Genomic DNA, 18,723 nt, shown 5'->3' with positions numbered 1-18,723 from the left:
AGTAAGGATATTAAGAAGACCTGGATCCAGGTAAATCAGCTGTGTACCCAGCCCTGTCCACAGCAGTCTCTGAAGCCCTATATGGAGAGTGGCCAGAGAAAGGAAGCCCCTAGAATGCCCTTCAGCCTCCACTGTGCCCATTTTTTCCTTTATGTTATGACAGGATAAGAAGGGAGACAAATGAGGAATGTACTCATGCTGTGTGATTAAATCCCCAAGCCAAATGTTTCCAAGTCTCCCCATTTTCCTCCACACAGATCCATGCTGCTAGAGGAGTCCTCAGGGCCACTGCCACAACACTGGATGTCAGGATTGAGCACTCCGCAGACCATACTACAGGCTTCTCCCACAGCTCCTGGTGAAACCTGGTCTCTTAAGGTACCCTAGCCTGTGATCTTCAACAATTCACAACTCAGCCATTATTAGCACCACTAATGAATCTGATAGGTGCAAAAATCCTTTGCAGGTGGTGTTCAAATATTTATATGTGCAGCGGGGTAGTATTTTGATAGAGAAACAACAAATTCTTTTCCCACAGTACTTCCAAGCGTCCTTTAGCCTTACCCCCACTGAGGCATCAGCCAGGGTACATTGTATGTACCATACAGGGTGGGAACACAGAGGGAGGGTGGGGGAAGAGAGGGAGAGAGAGAGAGAGAGAGAGAGAGAGAGAGAGAGAGAGAGAGAGTTAGTTTGCATTATACAATCTACTTTTAACATCTCAAAACTGGATTTTTTTTGAAAATCATGTCTGAAACTATAGTATGAGATGAAAGCATTTTGAGTATCTAAATTCAGGCCCTGACAAACAATAATGTGCCCATTTTGATTTAGTTTTTCTCATCCTGAATAGGAGATCAAGTTTTCATGGACTGGAGAGAATAGAAGAAACTAGAGAGGAAAAGGGGGAAATGTAGAGTCATGAGACCCTGAGCAAGATCCCAGGGCACTGCCCAAGAAGTCAGAGCCCTGGCAGAGAAAACGAGTAGAGATGACCAGAGGGTAGGGAAGAATCCAGACGACTCAGGGAATCTAGGAATATAGAGGACCCCACTTGCTTGGAAGAATTATGAGTGCCTTACTCCCACCCATCATAGACATGGTCCTGGCTCTGTGGTTACATAGGCTATTGAATACATATGGCATCACAGAATTCCCTTTTACTCTAGATTTGCCTGAGAAGTAGATGTCAGGAGTAGCACAGAAGAGCACTGAACTTACACCAACTTCCTGAAGCTCCAGGATGGCAAAGGCTTCAAGGGGCTACTTCTAGGACCCTAAGAGTAGCCTAAAGTATCTGGGAGAAGGTTGGATGAAGGAGCCCTGCATTCATAAGTGAAAGGTAACCAGCAGCCTGCACACACCAGAGACTAGCTATGAAGATGCACCTCTCAGGGGATGGCAGATTGAAGATGACACATCAGAGAACAGATACCCATCCCCACCCACTTCTAAGGCCATGGCACAAAGGGACCATATAAAATACAGCCATAATCTGTAGTAAGAAGCACACACACATGAAGAGAGAGAGAGAGAGAGGAGAGAGAGAGAGAGAGAGAGAGTCTGTGTGTAGCCAGTCAGACTAAAATTTCATTTCTGCCATCAGTGGAAGGGGGCTTAAAAACTAATCATGTCATATGAACATAAATCAGCATTTCTTGAAAACTTCTAGATTCATATCCTGCTACTCCATTTTATTTATCTTTTAGAGCAAATTTTAAGCACGTAATAAAACAGAGATATAGGTGGAAGAAAGCTTTATTGCCAAGGATTTAAAGTGCAAATAGATGTAATCCTACCTGAAGTTGAAAAGTTGTAAATGTCATTATTGAGTGAATATTTTACTGCTATGGAAACTACCAAAAAACAAAGACATACAAAATTGCCATGTTTTTTTTTTTTATTCCTAGACAAAAACATACACAAAAATAATAAATCCATTAGACTTTCAAATAACAATAATAATGTTGGGAACAATTTTTCTTCTGTATCTATAAAACTCCAAATAAGGAATGATCTTATGTAAAGGAATAGGTGATAGCAATTCACCTCCTTTGGTGTGCAGCTTGGCATGAGTGTGGTAGTTCAGAAAGAAATATCTATGAAAGCAAAGCTTTGGTTAAGAAGAACGCTGTTAGATCAAAACCATCCATCCTATGTGGGAAGGGATTCCTATTGGGAAGCCCACAAATCACCAGCAAAAAATGAAATAGCAACAATAGCTATGAACTGAATGATGACTGTGTGCCAGGAGTACTTTACGTGTCTTAGTCACATAGTTCTAGCAATGCCCTCCCCTGTGAGAGGCCTGAACCAGGCCCCCATTTATTATTACCTCAGGTGTCCCCACTCTAGCAAAGGGCCATGATGATGTTTGAGGTCCTCAGGTATCACTGTCACCTGAAAACTGCCCCTGCACTTTTATGTTCTCTGCACACTTGCATGCCACGGGTCCAGGTCACAGCCTGTATTCTAGCATCTGAGATTAGCGAACAGGAATATCTGAACCCTCCTGGCTCCTGCCATTAAAAGCAAGTCTCTGCCTCTCTAAGAATAATATTCTAACACAGTCTCTATAAGGCAGCTTAGGCTGTCATAACAAAATACTGTACACTGGGTAGCTTAAACAATAAACATTTATTTCTCACAGCTATGGAGGCTAGAACTCCAAAATTAGAGTGCCAACATGCCAGGTTCTGGTTAGGACCTGCTTCTTGGCTTGCAGATGGCCTCTTTCTCACTGTGTCCTCACAGGGCAAAAAAAAAAAAAAAAAAAAGCAAGCTCTGTGGTATCTCTAATCCATTATGGAGGCTCCACTCTCATGACTTCATCTAAACCTAATCACCCTCCAAAGGCTTCACTTCCTAACACCATCACATTGGGGGTTACAGCTTCAACATATGAATTTTAGTGGGATGCAAACGTTTTGTCTTTAACAATCTCTAAATATAGGCAAGGGTTTCAGTTGCCCAGTAGTCACAAAACAGGCAGGAAAGACCTCAATCCTTATTCATCGCAGCAAGGGCTACTCCCTGCCTTATTTAAACTTCGTAGGGCAGGATCTCATCTGGCGTGAGATGCTGCTTCCTGGGAGCACTGAATTGTCAGACATGCAGGGAGTGTTGGGGTTGTCAGAATAGCAGGGGTGTTGAGAGTGTTGAAAATGTTGAAAATTTGGTGATTATTGGGAGACTTGGGAATATCGAGAGTGTTGGTAATGTTGGAAATTTGGGGGAATATTGGGAGTGTTGGGAAAGTTGGGAGTATCAGGAATATAGACTCTAATCCTTGTGGTGTTTAGATTTCCTGCTAGTGATAGTACATCTGTCATCAAGAAATATCTCCATAGCTAAGGAGACCTTAGTTGCAAACTTATCCTTTCTTGCTGGCTCCCACAACTGGGATGTGAGATACCAGTAGGCATTTCCCATTCTGTGACACATGATGTGCACTGTCACTTTGATGCCTTTGTATGTACTGTGCCTTCCTCCCAGCACACTGTCCCTGCTTTATCTTTCAGGAAAATTCTCACTCACTTCGAAGTCCTGGTTCTTATGTCACCTCCTTGTGAAGGCTTCTACAACCCTCTAGGCAGTAAGAACATTCATAGCTTAGCAACTTATTTTTATTATTTACTGCTAATATTGTACTATAATTAGACATTCTTTTTACTATAGTCTGAGCTCCTAAATATTTAGGCATTTGTCTTAGACTTTATTCAATGGAAGATGCTACTGGTGCCCTGCCTATGCCAAAGGCTATGTACTGCATGTGCCTGAGGTTCTCTGCCCGAGCACTTGTGTTCTCATGTTGGGAGTGGAGTTGGACTCATTCACTCATGGGACAAGCCAGGAATGGCAGGGTGTAGATACCCTGAAGCAGCCTTCAACCAGAGAAGTGTGTGGGGAGTTGTGAGAGAGAACCCAGCAACGAGCCTTGGTTGGGATGACTCTACACATGCTCATAGCCTTATCTCATAGTTGACTTCTGAGGACCCCAACTCAGACAGGTCTCAGAATTTAGTTCAATACCTGACTTCAATTAGGTTCTTAATAAATTTGTGCTGAATAGAATTAGCCCTGAAGTTGATCAGAAATCCATTCATTTATTTATGGATGCAATGAACATTTGGGAAATGTATCAGGTTTTAGAAACTGTGCTAGATGCAACATGATGAACCTAAATGATCATTTTAAGGAATCCAAAATCTAATGCAGGAAATTTTACATGCAAATACGAAATCTTACTATCAGTTTTAGTTACCCCAAATTTAGCATCCGAACACAACAAACAGTTACTAACTTGCATAGTTTCTCTGGATCAGGATCCCAGTGAAGCTTGACTGGGTACCTGTCACTCAGGGACTCCCATGGGGTTGCAATCAGGCTGCCAGCTGGGGCTGCATGATCCAAAGGCTTGACTGGGCTGGGGAATCCACTTCAAAGGCAGACACTCACATGGCTGGAAAGCTGGTACTGGCTGTTAAAAGGAGGCTTAGTTCCTCCATGGGACTCTATGGGTTGCACATAGGATTCTATGTAGTCAAAAAAGAAGTGAGCCCTCTTGGCTTCCACTTTGCTAATCACCCTATTAATACCTTGAGTTCAGCAAGCACGATTGGCAGCATTTTATATCTTTCCTAGGCTTATTAGTAACCAAGAGATTAAAAATTCCTTATACACATAGAAGAGAGGGTTAGAGGCACAGAACCCTCGAGCACTTCACTTCCTGGGGAAGTTAGTATTTCTTGGAGGACCAAGGAGGAGGCCTTCTGATGCTTTGTCCTTGCTGTACCAGCTCTGAGCCCAGAACATGGCTGATCATCTGATGGTAAATGGCACAAAGTGGCTGAAAATGTGGGTGCTGGCTTGACTTTGGGGAAGTTATGTGGCTTCTCTTTGCCTCATTTTCCTTATGTGCAAACTAAGGGTGATAATAGTAGCTATCCCATGAAGTTGACTAGGGATGCAGTGGGTTAACACCCATGGAGCACTGAATGCCTGACATGCAGAGAACACTAGACACAGGGGATCTTTACTACTTCTCTGCTGCCCCTTTTGCTTGCAGGCAGAATTCTTCCACTGCTGTGATAGGTCATTCAGACAGACATCCCTTAAATAAATTAAGAATCAAGAATAGATCAATTAAGATTCAATTTACCAAATTGATATAATATAAACAAAGTAATTGATGTTATGGGCTTCATAATAATTATGTGTTCAGGTAGACATACAACTCACTTCTACCTGAAAGCACAATTTTGAAGCCCATAATACCAATTGCTTTGTTTATAAAATCAGACACATATGCCCCCTCCACACACACATACACAGCTGCAGCAGCGTGGCAGGCTGTCATGTGCAATAGAAGTGGTCAAGTGAAGTAGAATTGAATGTTCCTTGGGATCAGAAACTGGGTCCCTGGATGAGGTCTTTAGTGTTTAAACAGTAGTGAAGGGACACAGAAACCTGCCAATGGTGTTTTGGACACAGGAACAGCATGGGCAGAGGTGTAGAGGGAAGACAGTTGACCAGGGCTGTCTGAATACCCCCTCTCAGGAAGAGAAGCTGTGATAACCACTCCTAAAGAGGCCCCTCCAGTGCTAATCAGGGTTTTGGTACTCATGAATATCTTCCTTGAGGCTATGGAGATACCAAATAGAAGGCATTCTTGGATTACATATCCAGCCTGCTTCAAACCAGGACCAGGGGCAAACGAAAAGCAAGGCTTCAGCTGAACTGAGATGAGCAGATGGCATTGCTGAAGAAGTAAGGTATCTAAAAGGCTGTGAGTGGAGTGGTCAGGCACAAAAAGGAGAGCAGGAAGCTAGCTCTCCAAGAGTAGAAGCTAGAGAGCCATCTTAGTTCACTCTGAGGAGCAGATTTGTTGTCTGGGCTTCCTGGTATGCAGGGTGGCAGGCAATGAAGAACCAGTAGGACAGGTTAGAGTTGTGGGTATGGCCTGAGAGAGAGAATGGAACAGGTAAGGGCGTGGGCTTGAGACCATAGTACCATGGGAGTTTTAGGAATTGGGGTGATGTTGGTGGGCTCAGAGGGGAATTTGGTGCTAGTCTTCCAATCCTCCTGTGACCAGAAGCCTGATGGAAGGGGAGAATTTGGAGCAGCATCCTGAGGAACAGTGCACAGGACACTCTCTCTGAGTCAAACATTCTTCCTTTCAGCTTGAGGTTCCTGCTCCAGCTGTTCCTAGTGGCTAATGCTCATTCCAGTGCTTGGTAACCACTGCCAGGCTCTGTCTTTCCTATTTTGCACTCGCTCCTTCTTCTGGGCAGATGCTGGCTCAGTCCCCCATGTGGCACTTGGCTTGAGGAGATTCAGGTAGCACTCTGGCTGTCCCTATGGACCCTCTAAGTGGATCTTGGCTTCCACCTTCGGCCCATTTCCTCTGAGCTCTGTGCTGTCAGGAGGCCATAGCTCTGCAAACCCATGTTTTTTTGGCTGAAGCTGATGAAACACTAGAGTCAGCTTTAATTTTTGATGGTGTGGTGGTTTGTAGACATGCTCCAATGGTTCCCACCACTCCCATTCTTCTCAATGCAAATCACTCTGTGGGCAAACAGAAGACCAGAGAGGCAGATCTGTGCCCTGTCCCCAGCTTTCAGTTCAGGAAGCTCAAGTGGATTTTCTCACTGTGAATGCTAAACCCCAACCATTGTGAGTATAAACTACTTTCTGTCAAGTCAAAGATGAATCTTCTTCTTAACCCAGTGTTCTCTGAAAAAGAGACTTGTTGATTTTATCTCTGGATATGTTAATAAGGAGATACTCCCCAGTCCCAGCTCTGCCATACTCTTACCTGTGTACTGGTGAGACTAGGCTAGACTAGGCTGTGGGGCAGGGTAAGGAGCCTGGAGGCTCCCCAGTACTTAAACTCCTAAAAATGGGCAGGGGCTAATAGGATGAAGCTCATCCACTGTCTCTCATCCACTTGTTTTTCTTATCATTTCCGCTATCTTAAGATGTCTATTTTCTTCTACTTTTATCTTTTATTAAAATTCTCTTTTGGATATTTTCCTAAGATAGGGTATATGGTTTATAACCCTGTGGCAGACCTTCCAAAGACTAAAGCTAACAGAGAGTAGATGTGTTGATAAAAGCAAGATGGAATCCTGATGACACTGGTGCTCTGGCTCTGGGACCTCTTAGCTTTATTAGCCAATAGTTCCCTTCTTGACTCAAGTTAGTTTCATTTCAGTTTCTTCAACAAAACAATTCAGACTAGGGATTCCTGGGTTGCTCAGTGTTTAAGCGCATCTGCCTTCAGCCTCAGGGCATGATCCTGGAGTCCCAGGATCGAATCCCACGTTGGGCTCCCTGCATGGAGCCTGCTTCTCCCTCTTCCTGGATCTCTGCCTCTCTCTTTCTGTGTATCTCATGAATAAATAAAATCTTTTAAAAAATCCAAACTATTACTACACATACACACACACATGAAATATCCTCTAATTAATTACATAGACATTTGTCAGACTTCTAGTATGATTACAGAATAGTAGTAGATGCAGGAGGAGATGCAAATTAATATAAGATTCATCCATTCCTCTCAAAGAAGTTATATTCTTGTTGGTGAGGCAAGACATATTTCAGATTACAGAATATGAGATTCAAGTAACAAATCAATCCAGAAGAGGTGATTAGTGCCAGAATATGAGTCTTTAAGTGATGGTCTTTTTCTTTGGGTTTTAGGATAATAACAATGGTGAGATTTGAAAGTCATTTTTCACTTAAAGCATTTACCTTGAGGTAGGAGAGATTCAAACACTCATTTTTCTGCAAAAAAAAAAAAAAAAAAAAAGAGGTCCAGGGTAGAAAAGATCCACGCAAGATCTACTGTAAATTGTTAGCAGATCTAGGACCCAACCCTGACCTTCTTATTCTATTAAAGTATGGTGCCACTCTACTTTGCTTTACGCTTAGATTTTATCTGTTCAGATATAACAGCGATGTAGATATCTAGGCATATCAATGATAAAAACATTACTGAATATTTATATTCACAATTCTCATCTTCATCATCAAATAATTACTAAGTACTAAATTATGCAAATTGAGTCCAATCTCTACATTACATATTTGTAAGGATGTTAGATCAATTATGATCATTGTATTAATTTGCTAAGGTTGCTGTAACAAAGTACCACAGACCAGGTGACTTAAACAACAGAAATTTATATGCTCACAATTCTGGATGCTGGAAGTCTGAGATTGAGGTTTTAGCTTGTTGGTTTCTTCTGGAGCCTCTCTCCTTGTCTTGAAGACAGCATCTCTGTGTGTCTCACATGGTCTCTCCTCTGTATGCATCTGGGTTCTGATCTCTTCCTATAATAACCTCCATCACAAATTGGTTAGGGCTTATCCTAATGACCTCATTTTAACTCAAGCACCTCATTGAAAGATTCTATCTCCAAATCAGTCACTTTCTGAGGTACTGGGACTTAGGACTTCAACATATGAATTTCAGGAGGGGGGTACACAATTTAGCCTATAACAGTTATTTTAAAATTTCAAGATAATATAAAAAGAAAGAAAAGAATATTAAACATCATAAGAACAAAAGATTCCAAATTTAAGGTAAAAAGTAAAGAGGACTTAATCTTGGGCTTTTGTATTGCAGTGCTTCATATGCTGAGGATTTCACCTCTGCACATGCAAATTGCCCCCTTCCATCTGATCAAAACCTTTTAGACTTCAGCCTGGCACTCCTTCCCTCTGTCAGCCTCCAGTCAACAAGAACTCTGCATCACCCATTCACAGATGCTCAGGAGCATCACATGGCTGAAACCATGATAGGCCACAGAATATGTGAGACCCCTTATCTCTACTCATGTGGTTTTGTTGTTTTCAGAGAATAATAATGTATACATTAATTAATGTATTAATAGATTGTATATTAACAGATTATGCACTAATGTAATTAATATTTTATAGTTAATAATTATATTACTTATGTTTTAACAATTAATACATACTTATGAATAAGTGAAATTATGTTTTTAGGTTATATTAACATAATTTATCATGTTATACTAATATGAAATGAATACTTTTATTTAATATATAGTAATTATATATTATACATAATATGCATTTATATATAATCTATATTTTCTTATATGTAAATTTATGTGCCAATATATAATATGATACCTTTATATTATCTTTATTATATCATATAGAGTTACATTTTATACATATATTTTTAAGATTTTATTTATTTATTTGACAGAGAGAGAGAGAGAGAGAACAGTGGGAGGAGCAGCAGGCAGAGGTAGAAGGAGAAGCAGGCTCCCTGCTGAGCAGAGAGCCCATGAACCTTGATCACACACCCTGGGATCATGACCTGAACTGAAGGCAGATGTTTAACTCACTGAGCCACCCAAGCATCCCCTAGTTACATTTTATATTATATTGTATTATATATGGAAAATATAATGATTAAATATCATATTTAATATGTATAACACATATCAATATATTATATTAATAATTAACATATTATTATTTTATGATTATTATAAACATATTGAATATTTAATAAACTTAATATACACTTAATACATAAATATTTTACCAGATATTTATATATGTTATATATTAATATGTCATATTTACTATATTGACATTAGCATATACTATATTAATTTAAAATATGTAATATTTATATATAAGTTATATATTATACTATATAATTACTATATACCAATCATATAGCTGGGTCTTTAAACACTATCTCTGTATCCTTGAATGTTACTACATTAACTATGAACATACATTTGACCCTGGGTAGGCACTTAGCTTTTCTGAGCCTCAACTTCCCTATTTTTAAAATGACAATACCTTCCTGCCTGTTAGAAAGAACAGCAATGGCAATGGTGGATGTGACATAAGGATGAAATCTATTAAAATTTCAAATCACATAATAAGGATGAATCCCTACCCAGAGATTGCTGATGTGGAGCACTGTGGCAATGCCAGGGCTATGTCCCTGCAGAAGAATCATGGCTCCATTTGTTACAAAGAGACCATGATAGGTGCCACTTGCAGATAACATAGAAACTGTGAAGAGGAATTATAGTTTGATTAAATTGGGCATACAACTGCATCTTGTTCTGTGACTCCTAAAATAAGTATCAATTTACTTATGTTTTGTTCGGCTGTTCATGGGGAAGGCTGCTCTCAACACTTACATCACAATGAGGTGAGTGACACCAGGTGGTTTTGTTTGGGAAATTAGAAGCTTGAGGTTTATAATAAAAAAAAAATGGGTAGGAGGAAATGTGTTAGCAGAAATCTTGGAGAGAATTAGTAAGTTCCTTGGCTGCTCCTAAGGCAAGTGCTTAAAGCCTCTACATCTTCCTCTTCTCAAAGCAAGTTCAGCAGAAGATACAACATGTTCATTTGCCACCAGTGAGATCAATTATTTGAATTTCTAACACAGAATAGAAATGAGGAATATGGAAAAAAAGGAAATGAGGAAGATAGGGTTTAAGTTCAAAAGGCTGTTAAAATGGAAATCTCTGAAGAAAAATTGTTCCCACTATTACATTACTAAACATATTTCTAATATAAACAAAAGACACTGGCTTTGGGTTGAGGTCTGTAAGCAGACACTGATGAGGCCCATATCAGGTGCTGCTTCTAGTCCTGAGATTGTGGTTCTCATATTGCAAAAAGACATTTGAGGTCATATAGGTTACACACCTTCCTGTATGCTTCTGCTTCCCCAGCAGCCATGTTAAGGGTGAGCTTGAAGAAGGTCCAGACAATACCTTGGGTCTAAATGAGGGAAAAACTGGAACTTTTCATTGGTGTTATAATTATTTGGTTTGTTAACTGTTTTGTGTTGAACTTAATAAATAATAACTTATTTAATTTAAATAAATACTATTATATGCATGTTTGATTTTAATATACAAATGTTTACATATTTGTAAGCATTTAAAATACCTTATATTTGGTCATAAGGTGTGTTTTTTTTTAAGATTTATTTATTCATGAGAGACCACACAGAGAGAGGCAGAGACATTGGCAGAGGGAGAAGCAGGCTTCCTGCAGGCTCGATCCCAGGACTCGATCCCAGGACTCTGGGATCATGACCTGAGCCAAAGACAGACAGACGCTCAACCCACTGAGCCACCCAGGTGCCCCTACTCATTTTTGATACATCCATTTAGATCAAATAAAGAATGATCATGTCACAAAAGGGGGACTTTTTTTGTCCTAAATGGGAATTGTCAAGAGGCCTCAAGAAAGATAAGGTGACAGATGGCATATTTCCATAACTACACATCACTGCTTAAAATCTATCTCTCAGTAGAGAACTTCAAAAGTAGATTTCTTGAGACATATTTTTTCAGTATGAATGTGTTTCTTCTGCTGTAGAGAAATAACATCAAATGCATATATCGACATTGCAATAAAGAAACAAACTATTAGATAAGAAAATCCAGAATGGTGGATAGATGGGAGGGGTTGGGATTCTCAAATGAAAACAAAGAGAGGCAGCCCCCCCCCCTTTTTGAGAAGTATCTGTACTTGCTTTATCTCATCCTCACGGTGGTATTTAAAAGAATAGAAGAGTAATTTCATGCTAATAGGACTGGACAAAAAAGCTCTGTCTAGCATGGCACTGTCCTCAGGTTGGGCTGGGAGGAAAGTATTCTCTCCTGCAGTGAGTTCATTTATATTTTAAATATCTGCTAGACTATGGCAAAATGACTCCCTCTTAATCATCACTATTGAGAATGAATAAATACATGCATTTATCTTGCATGTGGTAATTGGCTGCAAAGTATTCAGCAATCCTTTCATTAGGGTGATGAGATCCAAATATAGATGGCAAGTATGTTTATTGGAAACTAATAGACTCATCTGAAGTGTAAAAAAGTCCTGTAAATGTAGTGGTTTGCAGAGATGTGTGTGTGTATAAGGTAGACATGTGTGCACAAGCATGCATATGTGTTTTACAGGGAGCAATAGGAAGGAAGAAAGCTAATCATTCATTCTCCTGCCACTTTAAGTTCTTCTTTGGAATGAAGATGCGTACCCAGTGTAATTCACTTCTTTTGGTATAATCAATGAGTGGTTTTTCCACTCTTCCTTCTAATGTTTGAGTTTGAGATCCCACTGAGTAGTCTCTGTTTCTGTGAGCACCATGATGGGTTACAGACATCAGTGGGTACCCCTGTGTGCCATTTAAAAAGTGCTGCACCACTCTCTTCCTCCTTTCTGCATCTCAGATTGGCTTTGAATAATTACAATTGTATATTCAGGGCTCTCACTTGGATCTTACTAGGAGTGGTGCAACAGGCAGCATTTTGGTTTCCATGACCCCCAACACTCGCCATCGGATGCTACACTTGTGAATATGTCACCACAGCAACAACAACAACAACAACAAAAATAAATACAGATTTCAGTCCCTGGAAGTGGGGTGCTTCTGAAAGAAATACCTAAAAATGTGAATGCCGCTTTGAAATCAGGCAGTGGCCAGAAGCTGGAGGGATCTCGAGAAGCCTAATATTAGTAAAAACCTTGACTGCCTTGGACAAACTATTAACAGAGATATGGATGTTAAGGATTCTGGTAGCAAGGACTTAGAGGAGATGAAAACCTTTGTACAAAACCCCCACGTTCCCTCAGAGGATGCCTAAGCATCACATATTGATAAAAATATGCATGTTATGCTGCTGGTGGGAATACACAGAGCAGGCTCGGGAATGCTGCACATAAAGGCTCAGAAGAGAGTGAGGAAATGTGCTTGGAAACTAGAGGAAGAGGAGCCCTGTCATGTATTGGCAAAGAGCTTAGTGAAATTGTGTTTGGCAGTTATGAAGAAAACAGAACTTGTAAAAGACAAGCTTGGTCATTTAACTGAGAAGATCCTCAAGCTTGGTATTAAAGGTACAGCCTTATTTTCATCTTGCTGTTTATAGTGAAAGGTGAGGAGAGTGAGAGAAATTGAGGGAAGACCTGCCAAGCAAGAAATGAGAAGGATTGGATGGCTTGGAAAATCGGCAGTCTCTCCAGATAGCAAAGCCACTTCAAAGAAGAAATTCACTGTCAGGAATGCAACCTCTAGAGACATGCAGAGTATGGCTTTTTTTTTAATTTATTTTTATTGGTGTTCAATTTGCCAACATATAAAATATCACCCAAGAGCTCATCCCATCAAGTGCTATTTTAACCTTTGGCTTCAGAAGGACCAGAAGGCTTGGCTTTATGAAAAGGTGATTCCTTAATACAAAAGAGTTTGGGAAGAGATTGAGAATGTGGGAAGTCAGTAATTTCAACAAATTCAGGAGAAGAAAGTACAAAAAATTAATATTATTATGTCCATGACAGTGAAACGAGTAAAGTCCACAGTACAACTTTTACCAAGTAGAACTGAAGGTCCATTCAAGACCAAGACCTGCCTCTTTATCTCAGTTGTCCTGATTTTGGTTTCTTCCTTATGCTCATAATATCATAACTGAAAGACTGTGTGCAAATAAGAGAAACTGAAATTGAAGCAGAGCCAACCAGAGCTAAGAAATTTTATCATAGGGGAAGGAATTTGAGGGAGCTTGATAATGTAAAAAAACAAAAAACAAAAAACAAACAAACAAACAAAAAAAAGGGGAAGTGAGAGATGATTTGAAATATGTGTCAAAGGATTACATTTGCCTGCAGACTCAGGGGAACTCATGGGTACAAGGTACTCTTGCCTTTCCTAGGACTAGAGTCAGATAAGTGTAAAAAATAAATCACATCATTATGTAGCCACATCTTTTTGCTTCTTTTACTTGTCAGCAGCAGGTGCTGCCAGGAAGGACCCGGGGCTTGCAAGAGACAAAAGCTCATTCTACTGGTTCCTGATGTCAATCATCTTGGGATTGATGCTATCTGGATAGTTGGAGCTTATAATGTGTTTCTGCATTGTCTGAGATGATCGTATGGTTTCTTTCTTTTATTCTGTTAATATGGATAATTATATTGATTGATTTTTGAATATTGAACCAAATTTACATTCCTGGGGTGAATCTTACTTGGTTGTGATGTATTATACCTTTTCATACTGTCTGACTTTGATTTGCAAATATTTTGTTGAGGATTTTTGTGTCTATGCCCAAAAGGATATTAGTAGTATCTGGCCTCTTTGTCAAGGGTGGAAAGTGTTCCCAGTCTTTTATTTTCTGGAAGATATTTTATAGAATTAATATTATTTCTGCCTTAAAATGTTCATTAAAATTCATCTGTGGAAGCTTCTGGACTTGGACTTTTTTTTTCTTTGGAGATAAAAACTTTCTGTTACAAAAATTTTTTAAATTACTTCCTTTAATGGATATGAAATTATTTGGGTTATTTACATCTTGTGTGACTTTTGGTACTTTGTGCCTTTCAACAATTGATCCTTTTCATCTAAGTTGCCAAATTTATGGGTATAGAGTTATTTTCAGCATTCTTACCTTAGTTTTTTTATGTTTTCATCTTATGGAATAAATGCCCAAGAATGCAATTGCTGGGTTCAATGGTAATTGTATATTTGCTAAATGAAAACTACCAAAGGGCTTACCAGAGTAGCTGTTCCAGTTTTCGTTCCTTCCAACAATGGAGTGATCTAGTTTCTCTGCATCCTTGTCAGCATTTAGTATTGTCACTTTTTTGTTTTAGCCATTATGATAGTTGTACAGTGATATCTTAATGTAGTTTCATTTTGCATTTCCCCAGTAGACAGTGATATTAAATATTTTGTGTGTGTGCTTATTTTCTATCTGTATATCATCTTCAGTGAAATGTCTGTTTATATCTGCCTGTATGCAAATTGGGTTGGTTTTATTACTGTTGTGTTTTTAAGAGTTCTTTACATATTCTAGATACTAATCCTTTGTTGAATATGTTTTACAAGAATTTTCTCCCAGTCTGTAGCTTGTTTTTCCATCTCTTTCACAGGTCTTTTTGCAGAGAAAAATATTTTAATTTTGATGGGGACAAATTTTTAATTTTTTTCTTCTATGCATTGTGCTTTTTTTTTTTTAATTTTTTATTGGTGTTCAATTTACTAACATACAGAATAACCCCCAGTGCCCGTCACCCATTCACTCCCACCCCCCGCCCTCCTCCCCTTCTACCACCCCTAGTTCGTTTCCCAGAGTTAGCAGTCTTTACGTTCTGTCTCCCTTTCTGATATTTCCCACACATTTCTTCTCCCTTCCCTTATATTCCCTTTCACTATTATTTATATTCCCCAAATGAATGAGAACATATAATGTTTGTCCTTCTCCGACTGACTTACTTCACTCAGCATAATACCCTCCAGTTCCATCCACGTTGAAGCAGATGGTGGGTATTTGTCATTTCTAATAGCTGAGTAATATTCCATTGTATACATAAACCACATCTTCTTTATCCATTATGCTTTTAATGCCTAAGATGTCTTTTCTAGACCTAGATCCTAAATATTTCCTCCTATGTTTTTTATTTCCTTCTCTTTTTTTTTTACTTAAACATTTGACAAATGATTTTTATTGAAATGTGTAAAATTACAAAAAAAACAGGACTTTTCTTGAAGAGCCAGGGCATACATGGGTACCATTAAGGTGGTTGTGAATATTTGTTTTTCAATTGCAAACCAAGGCTATCTCTTCTTTTTTTCAGGCAATAGTTATACCTTTATTTTATTCTTTATAGTTTTCTTTTTTTACTTTTTTAAATTTAAATTCAATTTGCCAACATATAGTATAACACCCAGTGCTCATCCCATCAAGTGCCCTACTCAGTGCCCTTCACCCAGTTACCTTATCCCCCACCTACCTCCCCTTCCTCAACCGTTTGCTTGCTTCCCAGAGTTGGAAGTCTCTCATGGTTTGTCTCCCTCTCTATTTTTTCCCACTCAGTTCCCCTCCTTTCCCTTATAATCCATTTCACTATTTCTTATATTCCATGTATGAGTGAAACCACATGATGATTGTCCTTTTCAATAGACTTATTTCACTCAGCATGATACCCTCCAGTTCCATCTATGTTGAAGCAGATGGTGGGTACTCATCCTTTCTGATGGCTGAGTAATATTCCATTGTATATATAGACCACATTGTCTTTACCCATTCATTTGTGGAAGGGCATCACGGCTTCTTCCACAGTTTGGCTATTGTGGACATTGCTGCTATGAACATTGGGGTGCAGGTGTTCTGACATTTCACTACATCAGTATCTTTGGGGTAAACACCCAGTAGTGCAATTGCTGGGTCATAGGGCAGCGTTATTTTTAACTTCTTGAGGAACCTACACGCTGTTTTCCAGAGTGCCTGTACAAGTTTGCCTTCCCACCAATAGTGCAAGAGAGTTGCCCTTTCTCCACATTGCATGATACTGTATAGAGAAAACCCAAAAGACTCTACCCCAAGATTGCTAGAACTCATACAGCAATTCAGCAATGTGGCAAGATACAAAATCAATGCACACAAATCAGTGGCATTTCTCCACACTAACAATGACGCTGAAGAAAGAGAAATTAAGGAATAAATTCCATTTACAATTTACCCCAAACCATAAAATACCTAGGAATAAGCCTACCAAAGAGGTTAAGGATCTATATCCTAAAAACTACAGACCACTTCTGAAAGAAATTGAGGAAGACACAAACAAAGAGATGGAAAAACATTCCATGCTCATGGATTGGAAGAATTAATATTGTGAAAATCTCTATGCTCCCCAGGGCAATTTACACATTCCATGCAATCCCTATCAAAATACCATAGACTTTCTTCACAGAGTTGGAACAAATAATCTTAACATTTGTATGGAATCAGAAAGAGACTCTGAATAGCCAGAGGAATATTGAAAAAGAAAACCAATGCTGGGAGCATCACAATGCCAGATTTCAAGCTGTGTTACAAAGCTGTGATCATCAAGACAGTGTGCTACTGCCACAGAAACAGACACATAGATCAAAGGAACAGAATACAGAACCCAGAAATGGGCCCTCAACTCTATGGTCAACCAATATTCGACAAAGCAGGAAAGAATATTCACTGGAAGGAGGATGATCTTCAATAAATGGTGTTGGGAAAATTGGACAGCCACATGCAGAAGAACGAAACTGGACCATTCTCTTACACCATACACAAAGATAAACTTCTGTGTTTTTTCTAAAAATTGTAGAGTTTTGGAATGCCTGGGTGGCTCGGTGGTTGAGTGCCTTTGGCTCAGGGTGTGATCCCAGAGTCTGAGATAGAGGAGTCCTACATTGGGCTCCTTGAGGGGAGCCTGCTTCTCCCCCTCTGCCGTGTCTCTGCCTCTGTGTGTGTGTATCTCTCGTGAATAAATAAATAAAATCTTTAAAAAAAATAAAATAAAAATTAAATAGTTTTAACTTATATCTGTGATCCACTTCAAGTTTATTTTTGCATACAATATGAGGTCAAGGTCAAAGTTTACATTTTTGCCTATGGATGTTCCCACACCATTATTAGGAATATATTTCTTCAGTTGAATTGCATTTGCCAAGAAAACACAAAATTTTTGTCAAAAATTAGTTTAACATCTTTATAAGGGTGTATTTCTGAGTATTTTTTTAATTTCTTTTAATTTTTTTTAAGATTGTATTTATTCATGAGAGACGTACACACAGAGAGAGAGAGAGAGAGAGAGAGGCAGAGACACAGGCAGAGGGAGAAGCAGGCTCCACTCAGGGAGCCTGATGTGGGACCTAAACCTGGGACCCCAGGATCATGCCCCAGGCTGAAGGCAGATGCTCAACCACTGAGCCACCCAAGGATCCCTGTATTTCTGAGTTTTTAATTTTGATTTACTACTCTATATTTCTGCCTTTCCACTAGTACCATACTGTCTACATTACTGTAGCTATATATTAAATCTTAATATTGTATACATTTTTTCTCCCATTTTATTTTTCATGATTGTTTTTAGCTATTCTGAGGTTTGTACTTATTCATATAAATGAATAATACTGTCTACATCTACAAAAACCTTGCTGGGATGCTAATGGAAAACATATTAAATTAATTTGGAGAGAAATTATCTTTATTATATTGAGTCTTTTAATCTATTAATATGGTACATCTCTCATTTATTTAGGTCTTCTTTGATTCTTTTATCAACATTTTTAATTTTCAGTATTCAGATCCTTTACATTTTTTGTTGAGTTTATACCCAAGCACTTCATTTTCTTTGGTGTGAATGTAAATGGTTTTACATTTACTTATTTATTATTTTAAAGATTTACTTATTTATTTTAGAGATAAGCATACAAGTGGGGACACAGGCAGAGGGAAAGAATCTAAGTAGACTCCCCACTGAGCTGGGAGCCCAAAGAAGGGCTCAATCCCAAGACCCATGAAATCGTAACCTGCGCTGAAACCAAGAGTCTGATTCTCAACTGACTGAGCCACTGAGGTTCCCCTAGTTTTACTTTTTTTTTTTTTTTAGTTTTACATTTTTAATTGCAGTTTCTCCATTCCCCTTTTTAGTCAGGAGAAATGTGACAGATAGTTTTGTGTTGCTATTGTATCCTGCACCCTTGCTAAACTCAGTTCTTATTTATAGGTATTTATTTTTGTGATTTAGGTATTTAGGTATTTAGGTAGGTATTTATTTCTTGAGATTCTCTATGAAGACAATCATGTCATCTGCTCCTAGAGGCAGCTTTATTTCTTCTTTTTCATTCTGTATGTTTCTTCTTTCCTCCTCTTACTGCAATGG

At 38.9% G+C, this 18,723-nt stretch overlaps 1 long non-coding RNA gene across 6 annotated transcripts in view; it reads left to right on the top strand.

Moving 5' to 3' along the window:
- Positions 1 to 18,723, top strand: part of LOC140615841 (uncharacterized) — a 176,785-nt gene that overhangs the window by 30,131 nt on the left and 127,931 nt on the right. For 2 of the 6 annotated variants that reach the window (XR_012016350.1, XR_012016344.1), the window contains exons 3-4: positions 258 to 378; positions 8,636 to 8,823. This is a non-coding gene — a long non-coding RNA (uncharacterized lncRNA). Of the gene's footprint in view, positions 1 to 257; positions 379 to 1,169; positions 1,343 to 8,635; positions 8,824 to 18,723 lie in introns of all 6 variants that reach the window. The other 4 variants (XR_012016349.1, XR_012016347.1, XR_012016346.1 and 1 more) reach the window with 3 other exon arrangements.

Source organism: Canis lupus, chromosome 2, assembly GCF_048164855.1.
Source record: "Canis lupus baileyi chromosome 2, mCanLup2.hap1, whole genome shotgun sequence".
Lineage (NCBI taxonomy): Eukaryota > Metazoa > Chordata > Mammalia > Carnivora > Canidae > Canis > Canis lupus.
This window is presented reverse-complemented; position numbering and strand designations above follow the sequence as displayed.